The 17,421-nt window shown below is 43.7% G+C and overlaps 1 protein-coding gene and 1 pseudogene across 1 annotated transcript in view; both read right to left on the reverse strand.

Annotated features, from left to right (window-relative positions):
* Positions 1-13,634, reverse strand: part of Marchf3 (membrane associated ring-CH-type finger 3) — a 146,304-nt gene extending 132,670 nt beyond the window's left edge. Inside the window, exon 1 of the mRNA XM_036204944.1 lies at positions 13,393-13,634. The gene's annotated coding sequence lies outside the window, so the exon portion shown is untranslated. The remainder of the gene's footprint in view (positions 1-13,392) is intronic.
* Positions 2,318-2,887, reverse strand: LOC118594537 (annotated as a pseudogene).
* Positions 13,635-17,421: the final 3,787 nt, after the last annotated feature.

The raw sequence follows: 17,421 nt of genomic DNA on the forward strand, positions 1-17,421 counted from the left end.
AGAATTTATTATTCTAATGCCTCTCTTAAAACTCACATGTATATAACTATAGTAAGTGTATCTTTTTTTTTGAAGAACTTTGATATATATTTCTTTTTCCCTTGAACAGAATAAAATGTAGCTTTAATTACTTTTCAAATTTTACGAGAAAAAATTCTTCTGAGCTTGATATATTCAGGCTCAAATGACAACTGGTGGGAGATAAAGGCTGATTCTGGGTTACTAGAAATCAAGATTTGTACGTACACACTCATTCATTAACTTATTTATTTGTTTGCTCATTCATTTTAAAATGTAAGTATAATATAGGCAACAGATCAAAAGCTAGATAACTGAGTAAATTGTATGAGACTGTTGCAAGTATCACAAAAATAAAAGTGGGAGGAAATAATCAGAGCTGGGAGGACTCTTAAACAGATGGATGGGATAGTCCTTGGATATAGTTATAAAGAAGAGATATTTAAAAGCCTGGTTAGAGAGGATGTAGCCATAGGAACTGAGGCTGTGGGATCCAAGCAGAAGGAACCACAAATGTGAAGGGCCACAGGTGGGGAAGAGACTGGCTTATTACACCAACAATAAGAAAGCCATATGGTTAGAAAATTGAGCAAGGGCCACAGGATAAATAGTGAGGTCATGGGGATGGACAGGGTCCCAATCATTTAAAGCTCTGTTGACCGTAATAGTCCTAGGATGACCTTTCAAGAAAATGGGCAGTCATGTTGAGTAGAAAGGGACATGGGCAGATGAACTTATATCTGAATCCTAGCTTAGCTACTTATTAGTTGTGTGATCTCAACAAATTACTAACTCCTCTTGGATGCTAAATTCTTACTTTATAAAAGTGTGCATAAAAAATCATGCCAGTTATAGACATCCATAATTATTAATCTTATTAGCAGAATGATATATAAAGTTAATACAGTTGTTTACATTCATATAAACCTACACTGTAAAATATACCCGATAGAATTATTGAGAAATAAGCAAATTATTTTAATCTTTTTTACTAATCAAAGAGCACCTACCTCTTGAGTATAAGAAGACATAAATTAGTACATTCAAACTCATTAGGGTTTATTGTGGCTGTAATCAGAATAATTATTGATCTTGGCTCATTTCTCAGTCCTTAATTAGTTTGCATTGTACCTTTTCTGTTTTTATCCATCAGTGGTATCTACCAACTACATAGCAGTCATGACAAGGAATTTCACAGTTATTTTTGAAGTCATAACATGCAGTGGACATTTACATATGCCTCTCAGTGTCTACCTTGTACCCCACCTCTCCCAATATCTCTATCTTCCTACATCTTCCTTGTTAACAGAATGTCAATTTTGCCCACCCTTCTCTGTCTCAGGCACTGCTCCATGGACAGTGACTAAGAGGTGGGTGGGCATGTGAGCCACTTCTGATCAGTGTGTGAGGACTCCTCTGGAAGTCGTCTAAGGCATGATCTCATTATCTTCAAAAGGAAACTTAGAAATGATGGTGGTGGTTCCATTTTTCTGTGCTCTAGATGTTGTCATGTTTGCAAGTGACATCTGAACTGCAACAACCAAGTCACAGATACAGAGAAAAGTAGTCTTAGAATGAAATGGTCCATGACAACAAGAGCATCGGAACGTGAGAGGGAGCTACCTGGAGAATGCCACTGCATCACTTGATCCGCCACTCTTGCTCTGTGCCCTAGTTTTTACTCTTACATTTCTTTACCATGGGTACCAACTGGAATTGGATGCGGAAGAGTTCCTAGAGAAAAAGACCCTACCCATTTTTCTTTCTCTGAGAAAGTCTAGGGCAAGAAGCAGGGCTCTTACCAACTCTAGTTCAGTGAGGTTTAAGAATCTTGGAACATAGGATAATACAGCATTTTCCTCAGCAGGACTGAGACATCATACAGGCAAATGCATGGGTAGCTAGAGCTAGTACCAAATGCTCTCTTTCACTGCTTTCCCTTCCTGTTTTAAAATTTTTACTTTTTTTTTTTCTCCTACCTATCTGGGATATTTGTTCTCCTGAGATGTAAACAAAGTATAGTTTTCATGGATCTTTGTTCCCTAAGGTTGCCAACTAAGCCTTTATCCAATTACAAGATTCAACAGTGATCATACAAGGATATCGAAGATCCCAAGCACAGGCCATATGTTAAGGAACAAAATCTGCTTCATCTTCTACTTAGACCAGAGGACTAACTTGGAAAAACACACTCCAGAGAAGATTAGGATTTCTAGTTACAAGGCAGATTTACCTGAAAAGGAAAATATCGGAAAGCTTGCTATTCTTTTCCCTTTGTGTAAGATTTTATTGAATGCCTTTACAGGAGAACAAGAACAAGAAGCTGCCAAGACCCTGTTATGCTTGTAGGCACTGGCTGGGGCATGACAGGTGGCTTTGGCTTCCCACCCTTTTGTTCTGAGATGGGGGTGGTGGGCAGGATTTCATATTTGGGTTCCACAATCTCATGTGGTCAGTCAGAGGCTTCTTAGGGCTGACTTTACCATTTGGGTCCCAGGGCAGCATGGTCTTTACTTTGATGCCTAGTATACCCTGTCCAGGAGGAGCATGGTGCATGGCAGTGTCAACATTGTAGTTAACAGGGGCTCCACTGTGGATCATCACCCCATCCACAAACTTCATGGACACCAGCACCTTGCAGCCCTTGGCCCCACTCTCCTTAATGAACCACAGCACACCACAGTGGGCCCTTTGCACAGCAAACTCTCTTCAGAGTTTGTAACATAGAGACTGCCTGAGCAATAGCACACAGACCCCTCATGATCATCTTTTCTGCAAAAAGCTCTACACTACTCTCAGGAAAGCTGAACCTCTTCCGGACTACTGCAATCAAATCTCTGATCCAATGACCCTTCTCACCAAGATCCATCTGCCACATGAGATTACAGTGAAAGGGCCCATCTATAAGGAAGCAGGCCAATGCCAGATACCAAAGATGCTAGCACTTGCTCTTGGAGTTCCCCAGCTCTGTGAGCAATATATTTTGGTTGCTTATAAATCACCCAACCTTCTTGTTTCTTCTTCTTCTTCTTCTTCTTCTTCTTCTTCTTCTTCTTCTTCTTCTTCTTCTTCTTCTTCTCCTCCTCCTCCTCCTCCTCCTCCTCCTCCTCCTCCTCCTTCTCCTCCTCCTCCTCCCCCCCTCCCCCTCCCCTCCTCCTCCTCCTTCAGTAAAATAAATAGTGGGGGTAGGTGGGAATATACTCGTTTTACAAAATAAACCATATGCCAGAGGAGCTGGAACAGGGTTCCTTTGTGGGGGGAGCTGATGACAGGGACTGGAGATACCTTAAGAGATGGCACAATGTCTAATGATTCATAATGTGCCAAAGCCAGGATGGCTTGAAACCAAATTAACCACTTCAGTCTAATATGTGCTTTCCTGAAAGAAAATTACAGAATTATAAATTTCGAACATAATGGCAAGCATAAATGTAATGAATACAGATTTTTATAATTTCATACAGTATTTAAGAAACACTACTTGGAAAATGGGGTAAGCATTATAATGGGTAAAAACTGGCTAAGAGACCACAATTAAGACTGGAATACTAAATGATGCCCCAGCCCGTGAAAGAGGCACTGTTAGAATCCCACTTAATGTCTTCATTACTAATGTGCAGCACGGGTAGAAACTCATCCCATGTGTGAGTGGTATCTAAATGTATAGATGTGACCAGGGCAGGAAAGCTGTAGAAAAACAGATGAATGGCTTAGAAACAGTACAACCTAATTAGGCAGATCTGGGAGAGCAAACTGAAACATCAAAAAGAAAAATGAAGTAAGACAAATAAGGAAAATTGAAAGTTACTGTTAATATTGTTTAAGGAGAAATGAAAAAAAAAAGGCCGAAAGAGAAAGGGGAATGTCAGCAGCGTGGGTAAGGATGGCGAAGACTGAGGGTATGTGAAAGGAATTACTCTTGTGCTGTACAAGGTTCTCAGAACATCTAACACCCCGTCAGAAAAATGCCTGGAATGCTCACAGAAAGTCCTTTGAGAATGGTCCTAATTGCAGTTACTCACAGGGAAGAGATGAATGGTGACATTGACTGTGAAAGAGCCTTTATCAATAGGAGTTTTACCTGAAAACAGCAGAAAGTAATACACAGGAAAGAAAATACTAGAGAGTGGGGACTGCATTATGGAGAAAGGTTGAAGTTAGGGGTGCCTAAAAGCTTAAGGGATAACAGTTCTGACCAAGAACATCTTGTTTGTGAGGCATATACAAAAGTGTAAGAAGAATAAGCTTCTTTAAAAAATACATAATACTTTAAATGTAATATTTAAGAACTTCATATATGTATACAATGTATTTTGATCATATCCACCCTACTGCCCCTTCCAATTCCTCCCAGACCCCCACTACCATTACATCCCCACCACTACAGACCCCGACCACCACTGTATCCCCTCACAACTTCAAGGAGAGGAAGAAATTTCCTATCTAAGATACAGAAAAAGATATGAGAAACTATAAAGCAAAATACCACTGGGAGGATGCTTATCTGTTGCAGGGAAGAAGGTGAACTTAAATGTTCCACAGATGTTGGCCTCTGCACTTTACCTGGAGCTCCCCTCAAGTCTTCCAGGCATCTAGATCCAAAGGTTAAAATGTAGGCCCTCCTGTGTGCAGAGAGAAATATTCCTGGTTTATAAGATCCAAACCCAGTGTCTGAGCTCATGTTGCTCCTCTCAGTGGCCTTGAATATCTAAATTCCTTTGGATTTAAACTTTCTAATGTCTTCTTGGCAGATACAAGAAGAAAGTTCACATATTAAGTGAGACTCTCAGATAAGACAGGTAATCCTGGTCCGTGATTTCCTGAATCCTCTAAGGTCCCATGAGATCTAACAGGAAAGAGCTATATTAATGACTTTACTTCAGACAAGTATGCTTAATTCAGTTGAACTATAAGCTTCTTGAATGCATGCTCTATATATGTCTTCAGTAAGCACTAGCTTACCTAAGCCACTAAACCATTAGGACTATGTTGAGGGTGCATCCTCAAGGAAAGGGAATTCACAAATGAAAACTATTACAAAACTTAGTCTCTAAACTAAAAAAAAATACTTCAATTATTATTTTTAAAAGTTTCCTCATCACAGTGAATGTGGATGACAGCAGCCTCTCAGCTCACCAGGGTCTTGATCCTCTAAGGGCCCCTAAATCTCCCCACCAATGCTACCTGGTCATTTACACTGGACAGTGAAAGGAACCAAGCCATCAGTGGCTTCAGAAGACATGCCTGAGGCAGCCCCAAGTGTCAAATAGGAGCTACCTTTCAAGTGACACAGGGTATGTGAACAAGAAGGGTCATGGGAGAAGGCCTAGAGAGGGCGAGAACAGAGACATCCACACAAGCAGACAATAAGAGGAGGAGGTAAGGCAGGAATGAAGCAAAGGGACTTTATTTTTTGTTTGTTTGTTTGTTTGTTTAATTAATTAATTAGGTATGAGTGCTCTGTCTGCATGCATGCCAGAAAGAGCTATAGATCCCATTATAGGTGGTTGTGAGCCACCATGTAGTTGCTGGGAATTGAACTCAGGACCTTTGGAAGAACATCCAGTGCTCTTAACCACTAAGCCATCTCTCCAGCCTGCAAAGGGACTTTGAAGGTAGAGTGGGAAGTGTCAACACTGGTCCCACAATTCAGTTACTGCTACGCTTATACTTTAGATGGATGTTTTTATGCATATTCTTTGGAGCCTCAAGGACATCCATTTGTAGTCCTTTGTAACATCTAATGCATCTAGCTACTATTTCTAACAAAGCTTTCTTGAGATATTATAAGATGAAAAATAGGCCCCTGCCTTTAAGGGGCTTCCAGACCAGAGAGGAGAATGCAGGAGATGACAAGATGAGATCATTAGTTCAAATGGGGGCACGGACAGTGTGGGAGACCAGCTCCCACATTTATTTACCCCAAGCACTCTTGAGGAATGAGGGATAAGAGACTTAGATGGAAATAGAGGGGAGAGAAACAGATAGAAACTCAGGACAGCCTCAGGTAGGCCTGGATCCTTATCCAGTAGCCCAGAACTTTATTCCAAAGGGTGTTTTATAAAACTGCCATAGAGAGGGGCAAAAGACCCCTCTCAACCTTGTTAGAGACAGCCAAGTGTAGACCCTCCCAAACACCTGGTACTCAGGCCCGTGGTCCAATCATCCTCTTCTGCAGTAAAGCCACTAGGGTAAAGCCACTAGGAAACCTAGGTGGGAAACATCGGGACAGAAAGGTTTCCCCAAAGTGTTAACACTTGAAATGCATTTTGAACTAGCTAAGCAGAAGAGCTAATAGCCAACTGCAATTCTTTTTAAAAACGAATGTCTGCCCATGACAGGTACTCAATTAGTATTTGTTAATTAAGTTTAGCTTATTTTGATTTCTAGGCTGGGAGCTACTTCTTTCTTGTTTTTACTGTCAACTAAAAAGATAAATCTATCCATATTAGAATACAAGGGCATGATCTTTAAAAAATATTGTATCTTGGGGGCTGGAGATATGGATCAGTGGTTAAGAGCACTTGTTGCTCTTGTAGGGGAGCCAGATTAATTCCTGACAACCAAATGGTGGCTTACAACTGTCTGTACTTCCAGTTCAAGGGAATCTGATGTCTTTTTCCGGTCTCAGTGGACACCAGGCACGCATGTAGTGCAGACATATACATGCAGGCAGAACACTCATATACATAAAATAAAAAAAATTGAGTCTTGGAACCAGACCTGGTGGAGCCTGCCTACAACAATCCTCACATTCAAGAGGCAGAGGCAGAGGCAGGTAGATCTCTATGAGTTTGAGGCCAGCCTGCTCTATACAGAGCATTCCAGTCTAGTCAGGGCTTCACAGTGAGAGCTTATCTCAAAAGATATACACTCATAATTTTTCTAATTATGCGGCATCTTCTTGCTCTATTTATTTCATAGCAAAAAGTTTGAAGAACCTTAAAAAAAAAGCTCATTTTGCTCACTTGAAATATGTGTGTGTTTTAGCATAAAGTATACTTGGCAGGTCCTAACATAATTGGATGGCTACGCCTTGCAAAAACTTGATTTCTTTTTAATCAAATTTTTAGAACCATCCTGGGTTTCTTGCCAGGGCTGCCATAGTGAGCAATAAATACATCATTAGATCAATGGTGGTCTGACGATAGATTACTCGGAAGATATTTCCAGCCAAGAAGAATAAGATCAGACGTCTCATTGTGCAACGATTAATACAATATTGTTTAAAGCATAGATACCAAGTGAATCTAACAGGGAAGGAAACATTGCAAAACAGAGTGGAACAGCCAGGGGTTTATGATGTAGTGATATTGATCATGGATATTCCTGAGTACTTGAGACCAGCCACACTATTATATATGCCTCTGATTAGACCTTGAGATGAGAAGCAAAAAAGTTATAAAAAAAAGGAACCAGGGGAAGGCCTGCTGCTATAATAAATTATTAAAAGCAAGCAGGGTGAGTGGGTTGTAAAGACAATAAAAAAACAGAATCAATGCCCGCAAGAAACCCCAAACCATCCACACTTCTATAAATTTCTTACCACTCTGTCTGGCGTTTCACTGGAGGTATTTCTTTCCCACACACTCCCCACCCCCCCCCCACCCCTGACCCTTCCCCCTCAGCCTGGTTCTTTTTTCAGAGCTAAGCATTTGTTTTTCTTGTGTAACCCAGGCTCTGCTGTATGCAGTCATATTCTCAGCTTGTATTAGCAGTGTCTGTGAAGACACAGAGGAGCGCATCTGTCCCTTCATTCATCTGGACCTTAAATAGAAGGCCAACACTGGAAGCCAGGGATCCTGAGTATGACACACATATCCATAGTATTCCATATCATCCCCACCATTTTTCCTTTCCCTTATTGTTTTTTTTTGTTTTGTTTTGTGGGGTTTTTTTTGGTTTTTGTTTTGGTTTGGTTTGGTTTTTGGTTTTTGTTTTTTGTTTTTTTTTTTGAGACAGGGTTTCTCTGTGTAGCTTTGCGCCTTTCCTAGAACTCACTTGGTAGACCAGGCTGGCCTTGAACTCACAGAGATCCACCTGGCTCTCCCGAGTGCTGGGATTAAAGGCATGTGCCCGCCGCCGCCACCCCCCCCCCACACCCCCGGCTTTTCCCTTATTGTTAAATCCATAAATCTAAAGCCACATGAAAACTCCTCTAGCTCAATAACTACTTTCTACCAGAAAATACTACTAGACTGGCAAACGGAGGGATGCAAAGGAGTATTTTGGGAGAACAGTTAAAATGGTTAAAATTTATATATAAGGAGATGTTAAGAGAACAGATTGACTTGAAAAGTGAACCTTTTTTACTTTTAAATGATTCCACTATGGGAATAAGGGTAAAGAAAAAAAAGGGTCAAACACTTGAAAAGAATTTATCAAATGAAAGTTAGATACCAAAAGTGTGCCATGGTGAAAAAAAAAAAAAAGAATTGTTGTATAGAAGCTTGCAATGACCTATGGCCCAGTTTCAAGAAAGGCAGCATTCCACTGGAGTTGCTTGCTTTCTATTTCCTTTTTCTTCCTTCCTTCCTTCCTTCCTTCCTTCCTTCCTTCCTTCCTTCCTTCCTTCCTGTCTGCCTGTCTGCCTGTCTGAAGTGGACATAAGTTGATGATGCTGTATGTCTCTGGCTGTGGTCAACCTCAGGTTTTACAGACCCTCTAAATCCGGCAACTCACACAGGAGCTGGGACATGTAAGTAGCAATTCTGTTAGTGTAAAAACAGTAGCATTGGTGTAAGATGACAACAGACAGAAACAGTGCAAGGCTAAAGTGCAGGTCCAAAGAAATCCTCATGTAGGCTTTGTTCCCAATTGTGCTGTGTGACCTTTAGCAAACTATTAGCCTCTTCCATGTCAAGGTCGGCTGATTAAGCTCAGGGTCACCCAAACAATCATCATATATGCTGGCTAACTTTATAAGAAACCTTACAAAGTCAAATCCAATAAAAGGAAAAATGGAAAGACAGTGGTTAAAAAAAGCATTATCACAAACTAAACAAAGGCGGCTCACAGTATAAGGCCAACATCTCAGTTATTGGTATTATTTTTAAACATGAAAGACAGAATCCAAGTATCATCCTTTTGTGGCTGCTGTTTGTTCATCTGGAACTAAGTGGGAAAAAAAAAATCATTGTCCTCCAAAGATTGTTAAGTGACCTATCAAATGCCAAGTAGTCTCCTCAACAGAAATTGTTCTGTAAAGGTCTCTGTGGTGATCCAGTGATCTGGAACTATATAAGTTCAGTGTCTCAACCTATCTAGATCCTTTTGCCATCAAGGAAGTAAATATTCTCAACATTTCTGACCTCTGAGAAGTCTTTTTCTTTTTTTTATCTTGAATGGTAGAGAGAGCAACTTCTGATATAGATCCATTCTCTTTCAAATCTTACCTAAGAGTCAAATGTGGAGAATTTTATCAGCATGAAATAGAAGAACAGAGCACAGAACACACATGCCAGGATCAGAAGGTAAATAATAAAAAAACCTAATTGGTAAAAATTTTTAAATAAAGGGGTTGGGGATTTAGCTCAGTGGTAGAGCACTTGCCTAGCAAGCGCAAGGCCCTGGGTTCAATCCTCAGCTCTGTAAATAAATAAATAAACAAACAAATAAATAAATAAATAAAAAACTAACACTGGTTTCAGTAAGAACACAGGCAGCAATCAATGTTCAACCCCTCTCTGTGCTGATGAGAAATTTTACCCAATTCATGGGACAGCTTAAAATATATCTTAGGTAACTTTCAGAATGTGAGTATCATGGTGGGTAAGCTCATGGCTGGTCAATCAATTAGTTTACAGTTTTCCCAAGGAAACACTGGATTCGGGTTAAGTCTGTATCATCCCTGACTGTGTGCATGCTTCTGTCTTATCATCAAGAGATACAAAGGCCTCCCTTTTCATCCTTCAGGAGAAATGATCAATAATATGTATTAGAACTGGCCAAATCATCCCAGAACACCCCAGAATCACTGGTACAGAAGCAGGGAGTGGAGGAACCAAGGCTGAGGAAGACTTCCTTAAAATTGGGGCCAATTCAGACTAGAAATGACTGAATATGACAGGCCCAGGACAAAGGAGGCCCATAGTTGAGGAGAGAGTTAATAAACTATCAATTTCAGCCAGGTGGTGGTGAAACTAGGGAGGCAGAGCCAGGAGGATCTCTGTGAGTTCAAGGCCAGCCTGGTCTACAGAGCGAGATCCAGGACAGGAACCAAAACTACACAGAGAAACCCTGTCTCAAAAAAAAAAAAAAAAATCTAAACAAACAAACAAATAAATAAATAAAATAAAATCCTATCGATTTCATAAGGCTAGTAAATGCCAATTTTCTGAATAATCAGTTGTTAAGTCCATGATATTTTATATCGTAAACACCATTCCAGTATTTCTTGAAATATGTTCAAGAGGTCCCTTGTACCAGAACTTGTCTTGAGTGCTTGGAAATGCAGATTCCTAAGCTACCTTGGGCGGCCCCAGAGCTGAATTCCTGGACAAGAACTGAATTTACAAGGAGCCACTCAGTTCATTTGGATGACTCCCGTGAAACAAGGAGGATCTGTATAGTCCTTCCCAAATGTAGACATATATATTAGGGATTTGCATATTTTCTCCCAAATGCTTATGTACCAGAAACAATGAAAATACTTCTGTGATGAGTTCTTAAAACCACTTCAGTTTATAATGAATGCCACTATTAAAATGTAATTCAGAACATAAAATTATTGTGAAAAAGATCAACTACGCTTCTTGAAAGTATTGTTTTTATTGTCATTAAAAGTAACTATACTACTAAAGGAATTTATAGCTTTTAAAAGTATCAGTCACTTGCCTGTAGGAACTTAATAAGCTGTTGTAATAATACTCCTCCCATACCTTTTTAGTCATCAGAAATTTTATGATAACGCCTTTTTATTATTTTTAAACTACAAATTGTGAACCCATTGTTACTAGTGATTAGACCAAATATAAACTTATTTCCAGGGTATAAATTCCTAAAGGCATGCTTCATTGGAATTACTAAGGCAATCTTGACTTCAGCCTTGGCAATAAAGTTCTATTTACTTCTATTAAAGTGTGTGAGCATGTGTGTGTGTGTGTGTGTGTGTGTGTGTGTGTGTGTGTGTGTTCAAAACAATTTATTTTTAGTGCATTCTCTGAAGCAAAAGAAAACAGTTTGTGACATACCTGTTACTGCAAGGCAGTAAACCAGCCTAGCTGGCGACATGGTGACCACAATTCTTCTCAGGGGATTATTATTTTTTTCTCTTGTGATTCCCCCTCTGTGGTGGGTATTGTGTTCCCTGAAATATTGTGTGTTCCCCGAAATAAACATCTGGGGTCAGAGAACAGACAGCCACTAGAACAAAGCCAAAAATGGTGGCTAGAAAAAGGGAAGAGTAAGCCACAACAGAAGTTGGGCGGTGGTGGTACACGCCTTTAATCCCAGCACTTGGGAGGCAGAGCTATCGGATCTCTGAGTTCAAGGCCACTTTAGAAACAGCTAAGCATGGTCACCCACCCCTTTAATCCCAGAAACCCAACCTTTAATCCCAAGGAGTGGGGGCAGAAAGAGAAAAGTATATAAGGCGTGAGGACCAGGAATTAGAGGAGAAAAAGCATGTAGTTAGTTAAGCATTTGGTTGGTTAAGTGTTCAGGTTTTGGAGCAACACAGTTCAGCTGAGATTCATGTGGATGAGGACTCAGAAGCTTCCAGCCTGAGAAAAAAGGATCACCTGAGGAACTAGCAAGGTGAGATAGCTGTGGCTTGTTCTGTTTCTCTGATCTTCCAGCATTCACCCCAATAACTAGCCTCGGGTTTGAGTTTTATTAATAAGAACCTTTAAGATTCATGCTACACCCCTCCTCAAATTATGGCTACAACCATATCAGAAAATACAGCCTCCCCTTTCTAAAGACAGCATCCCCTTCATCTCCCTCAATAAAACTGCAAGGTCAGGCCAAATAATGGATGAAAATAGAAGTCAAGAGGAAGGCTTTGTCTGTAGCATGCTGTTTTGCTAAGGGTTGCCCCCCACCCACGATCCACCCCAGCGCTCTGGCTGAAGTGTACATGCTATGTTTTAACAGATGGGCTGGCTGGCGGCTGCTGGGCTGTAAAACAGGACGTGGAATCTTCCCTGAGTGGTATTGAACTGAGAGCTCGTAAAGTTCATGGACATATACTGACCCAGACAGACCAGACAGATGCAGACATGCTTACACACACAGGGTCACAGACTTCATCGCTAAGAGGGCTCATCGCTGTAATCCAGAGGAAGTTCAAGGTTGAGTTAATCCTTCATGTATTTCTACCTCATTCCCCTACCAATCCTGCATATATAAATACAGACGCTCAAATAGATGTATATTATACACTCACAGCTACTATATAAATCGTTTTATATATTTTAAAATATCGAACTGTTCCCAACTCCTGATCCAACTCTCTGTAGTACTCTTAATAAGCTCTCATTCATATAAAATAAGAATGACAAGACAATATTGCACTGAATTCTATGTAGTCCATAAGCTATATAAGCTCTATGCAACTGCCCTCAGAAAATCGAGCAGCTTTTAATACAAGAGAAGCAAGGAGAATATATATATATAACCCAGGCTTAATCACAAACGAAGTGTCAGGTTTAACCTTGAATCCTCTGTTGTCAGTTCTTGCCACAACTTCATCACTTAAACACACAGGTGTTTATACAAACACCACCAATCCAGGCTGGCGGACTCTCAGCCTGGCGTTAGCCTCTAGGCTCCCTGCTGATCCTAACCAAGTTCCTCAGACACATCTTGTAGTGCCTATGGAGGTCTGAGCACCCCCAGGAAGAGGGGCGCAGATTCAAGGGCTGACAGGAAGCAATTACTTCCCAAACTTTAACGTTCAGTAGCGCTGTCAGTTTCCTCGGATCTGCAGAGTACGGAAGGGGCCTGCTAAGGTCCCCGGAGGGTCCCTCCAATTCTCACTCGGAACGCGACCAGCGCTCGCTGCTGCGCACGCCGGCTCGGGCGCCGGTTAATGTTTAGAAACCAGTCGCAGCCATCTAGGAACTGCTGTGCGCGCACCGAGGCGTCCCCGAGCGCCGTGTCGCCGCCGCAGAGGGGCAGGGGCGCGCCCCGGACCTAAGGGTGGCAACCACCAACGCCAAGTCGGTGCCGACGCACAGCCGCGTCCCGGGCCGAGTTGGGATGCTTTGAAAACCAGAAGTTCGGGAGCCGGGACGCTGGCAGCCAGTAAGTGTCCCCTGCCTTGCCCTGCCCTCCCACAGCCGCCACGCTCCCACCCACTAGCACCGACGCGGTCCCGGGCTCGCTGGCAAAGCGGCGCCGGGGAGCCGCTTGCACGGCGCGGCCACTCACCCTCCTGGCCCAGTCCAGACGCCAAATCCACGCCCCTGCTGCAGATCCTCAGTCCCAAGTTGCCCCGAACCGCCTGCTGCTTGCGCCCCGCGCGAGACCTGGGCTCAATGGATCTAGTAGGCACCTGACGGAGATCGCCGCAAACCCCGCGGCCGCCCGGCTCAGCAGTCGCCCCGGAGCGCGCTGACAATTCACGGACCGGCTCAGCGAATGAGGCGGAACGCCGCGCTGCGCTGACTAGGCTCCTGGGGCGGAGGGGGCGGGGTCGCGGGGGCGGGGTCTTCCCCGGGCCAGCCCCCCCGTAAGGCGGGGCGTCCACTAGCTTTTGACTGGCGTAGTCCATCGCCAATCGTCAGGGAACCAGGTCTCTTGGAGGCCGTGGGAGGTGCCTACCGTGTGATCCCGCCCCCCAGTCACTGCCCAATCGCTTGCGGCCGAGCGTTGGCCGGGAGACGCTCTGGCGACCCGTAAGTTGGCAGTTGTGAAGTGCCGGTGGTGGTGGTGGTGGTGGTGGAGGTGGAGGTGGTGTGGTGGTGGCTGCTGCCGGCTCCAGCGTGGCCCGATGAAATGGGACGCGAACGCCCCGGGGAGGCCCTTGCTGACAGACGGCAGGAGCTCCCAGAGCGGTCCCGAGTGGGCACGCTGTGGAGGACAACCCTCGGACCCGGCACCAGCAGGAGGCGCGGGACTTGGCCCCCAAGACGCTCCAGCCGTCCAAGGACTCTGAGTATCCATAGAGCCTGAGTCCCACGAGGTCCAAGGCTACGGGAAATGGCTCTAAGCTCAGAAACAAAAACTCTGGCCCAGCCAACCTCCGGGAAAGTACAAAGCAAGACTCCCTCCCTTTCCCTCCACACCGCTAGGGACCCTTAGCCAAAGCCCGATTCTTCTCACGCCCTAAGGCGCCCCCACGCACTTCCCATCCTCCACGGTAGGTAGGTTCTGCTGCTGTCTGCTTGCTCCTCCAGGAATTTCGAGAGGCCAGAATCATCCGTCTTCTTGGACAGAAAACCGCAGAGTAAGCTACACTCGTCGGGCTCCGCATTCCCCTCTTTTCCCCTTCGGAAATCCTTGATTAGGATGAAGACATGAAGCAGCTCATAGTTGAAAGTGCACTGGGAGCCTTCAGGTCATTGTCAGTTTATTTTCACTGGTGCAGTCTTGCCAGCATGGTCTTTTCGGGCAGGTTTTAAGGCTGTACACGAATGCACGAGCATACACACACACACACACACACACACACACACACGCACACACACACACACACACGGGGCTGGAGGTTGAAGGGAACGTACAGTCAAAAGCAGATACTGAGTATTGCTGTCTAACTAAGGCTTAGAATCTGAGCATGTCCTAGTCTGTCTTCTGGTGTAGGAAGAGCCTGTGTACCTAAACCTGTACCTGTGCACCCAAGTCGTGCTAATAGGAATGCACAACAGTACAGGAAAGAAGCCAAACTTCTTGGTGTTCTATACCACTCACGGGTATCCCCCCACCCCCCACCTTCATACTTTTGCTTGCAATCCAGGCCCTTGAGATCACTGTCTCGGTTCTGAGAAATCCTAAAGGGTCTATGTAGTGGTTCAGGACAGGTGTCATTTCAATGGCCACCTGGCTTCCACAAGTTCCTGCATTGTAGCTCATGTCTCTTGAGAAGGTTCTGATGAAGTCACCAGGGAAAAGGGGGGTAAAGGGTGGGCTTTCAACTGACAAGGAGGCAAGGCTGCAACTCTTAGGTGATCTCTGGCATGGGTTGTTTTGAACTGTGTGGGAAGAGGTCCATAGGCAGGTTGTCAGAAGGAGAAAAATAGGACCTGTGACTAGTCCTTAACAGGCTCTAAAAAATTAATGATGTCGAGCTTGAACCAAAAGACTGGTACAGGTGAGGAAGACTGTAATTCCAGCAGTCACTGATCAGTTGCAGAGTGACTAAGGAGAATGGCCTTTGTCTACAAAATATTAGAGGTAGAGAAGATGAATAGAATATATGAATCATCTGTTGGGATGGAGTGGGATTGGGGTGGGGACAGGTCTGGGGATATCAGATAAGAGAAAAGGCCCAGAAGACTACTCCCCAGTTCTAGTAGTGTGTCAGATTTCATCACTGTGACAAGATACCTGAGAAAGTGTGTTGTATAAGGAGGAAGGGTTTATATTGGCTTACAGTTATGGAGGCCTAAGTTCATGGTCTCTTGACCTCTTTGGGCCTGTGGCAGCATGGTGCCTCATGGTGGAAGCAGTAGGTAGAACAATGCCATGCACTTCAGTGGTGACCGAGGATAGGGGGATGGGCAGGGAAGGGAGATGGGTAGAAGTGCCCCCAGTGTCCTAACTTCCAGTGGGCTCTGCCTCAGGAAGGGTCTACCACCTTTCTATAGTGCCATGGGCTGGAAACCAGCCTCAACTGTGGGCCTTTGATCCAAACTACAGTGAGCAGGAGCACTCTGATCTCCTTTTAAAACCATGATCTTCTGTTTGCTTTCATGACCCTCTAGATGCCCCTCCACTGAAGGCTGTCATGAAACATCACCTTTGACTGGGATAATAGGAAGTTTCCGTGGAAGAAATGTATGTCTTTGGACTTTGTCCTTTCACACTTGTGGATGTAACTAGAGAAGTTGGCTTTCAGTACTCATCATGATCACACCTGTGAGGGTTTTTCACAGGTGCTAATTGTTATTTTTAAAGCCATCTTTGGGCTGATGGGATGGCTCAGGCAGTAAAGGATACTTGCTACCCAGCCTGAATACCTGAGTTCTATCCCTGGGCCCCACTTAGGGGAAGAGAACTTACTCCCTCAAATTGACTGCTGACCTCTACATGTGCATCATGGCGCTGGCATGCACATGCACATATATACACATACAAATGAATGTAATGTTAGAGAAATTAAAAATCATGTTAGCAGAGCTGGTGAAGCACGTGTGATATATGGGTGAGGCCCTGGGTTTGACTGAGAGCACTAGAAAAAGTTTACATCATCTTGGTAGTAGGAGTCAACCATAGGCTGAAGACTCCATGTAAAGTGACATTTATATTAGCTACTGAGGGGGAAATAAAAGTAAATAAAAAGTATGTTAAAAGTAAATAAAAACTAATGTTTAGATTTCCATTTCTTTCATCTATAGATATATCCATCTATGGTTCTTAGATTAATTACACACCTCAATTTCTTTTTAAGAATGGATGTTATCTGCCCCCCCATCAATGCCTGAGGTAGGTGTGAGAGCTAGACCTGTGGTCCTAAGAGTGAGAGAGCCATCCCTGATCCCCACCAGCTGCAGCACTCGGGAGAGCAGGCCCTGCACCTCTCCAGAGCAGCACAACAGAGCTAACACTGTTAGCAGAGGTGTGGGTGAGCCAGCCCCGAAACTGTGACCATGGGAGAGCTGTCCCCATTTCCCATCTGGCAGACCAAGCCTACAGCTGCCCAGGCCTAGACCCAGGGTTATGACTTGGCCCGCCCCAACATCTACCCTATCTATGATCTGCGGGAGCACCAGAAGGGACCTGACCTGCAGACCCAAAGCTGCAGCATCTCCATAACACAGGGCAGCAGGGGGATGTCCAGGAAGAGTCCTAGTGGGGGCCCAGCATTGATCACGAAGTGGAGACCAGGGGCCTTGAACCAGACCAATGACTCCTTACAATGAACACTTACTTGCAAGTAAAAATGTATGGGCAAAGGGGCATATGGTGTGACTTGGTCACACTGCAGCTTCCATGATGAGATTATTAATTTTTCTCATTTTCATCCTTTTTTTCTCTTGTTTTGTTTTATTGTGGGTGGTGCAGGGGTGGAGGGTGGATATGAAGGGATGGGGAGTGAGTGGGATCAAGATACATGATTTGAAAGACACAGAATAAATTAAAAAAGAAAAAAGAATGGATGGTGTCTTCGTTAAGGTTTCTATCGCTGTGCTTAAAAAAAATGACCAAAGCAACTTGGGAGGGAAAGGGTTATTTCATCATCCATGGAAGTCAGGCCAGGAACTCAGGGCAGGAATGTGGAGTAAGAACTGAGGCAGA

Source organism: Onychomys torridus, chromosome 13 (assembly GCF_903995425.1).
Source record: "Onychomys torridus chromosome 13, mOncTor1.1, whole genome shotgun sequence".
In the NCBI taxonomy this organism is placed as follows: domain Eukaryota; kingdom Metazoa; phylum Chordata; class Mammalia; order Rodentia; family Cricetidae; genus Onychomys; species Onychomys torridus.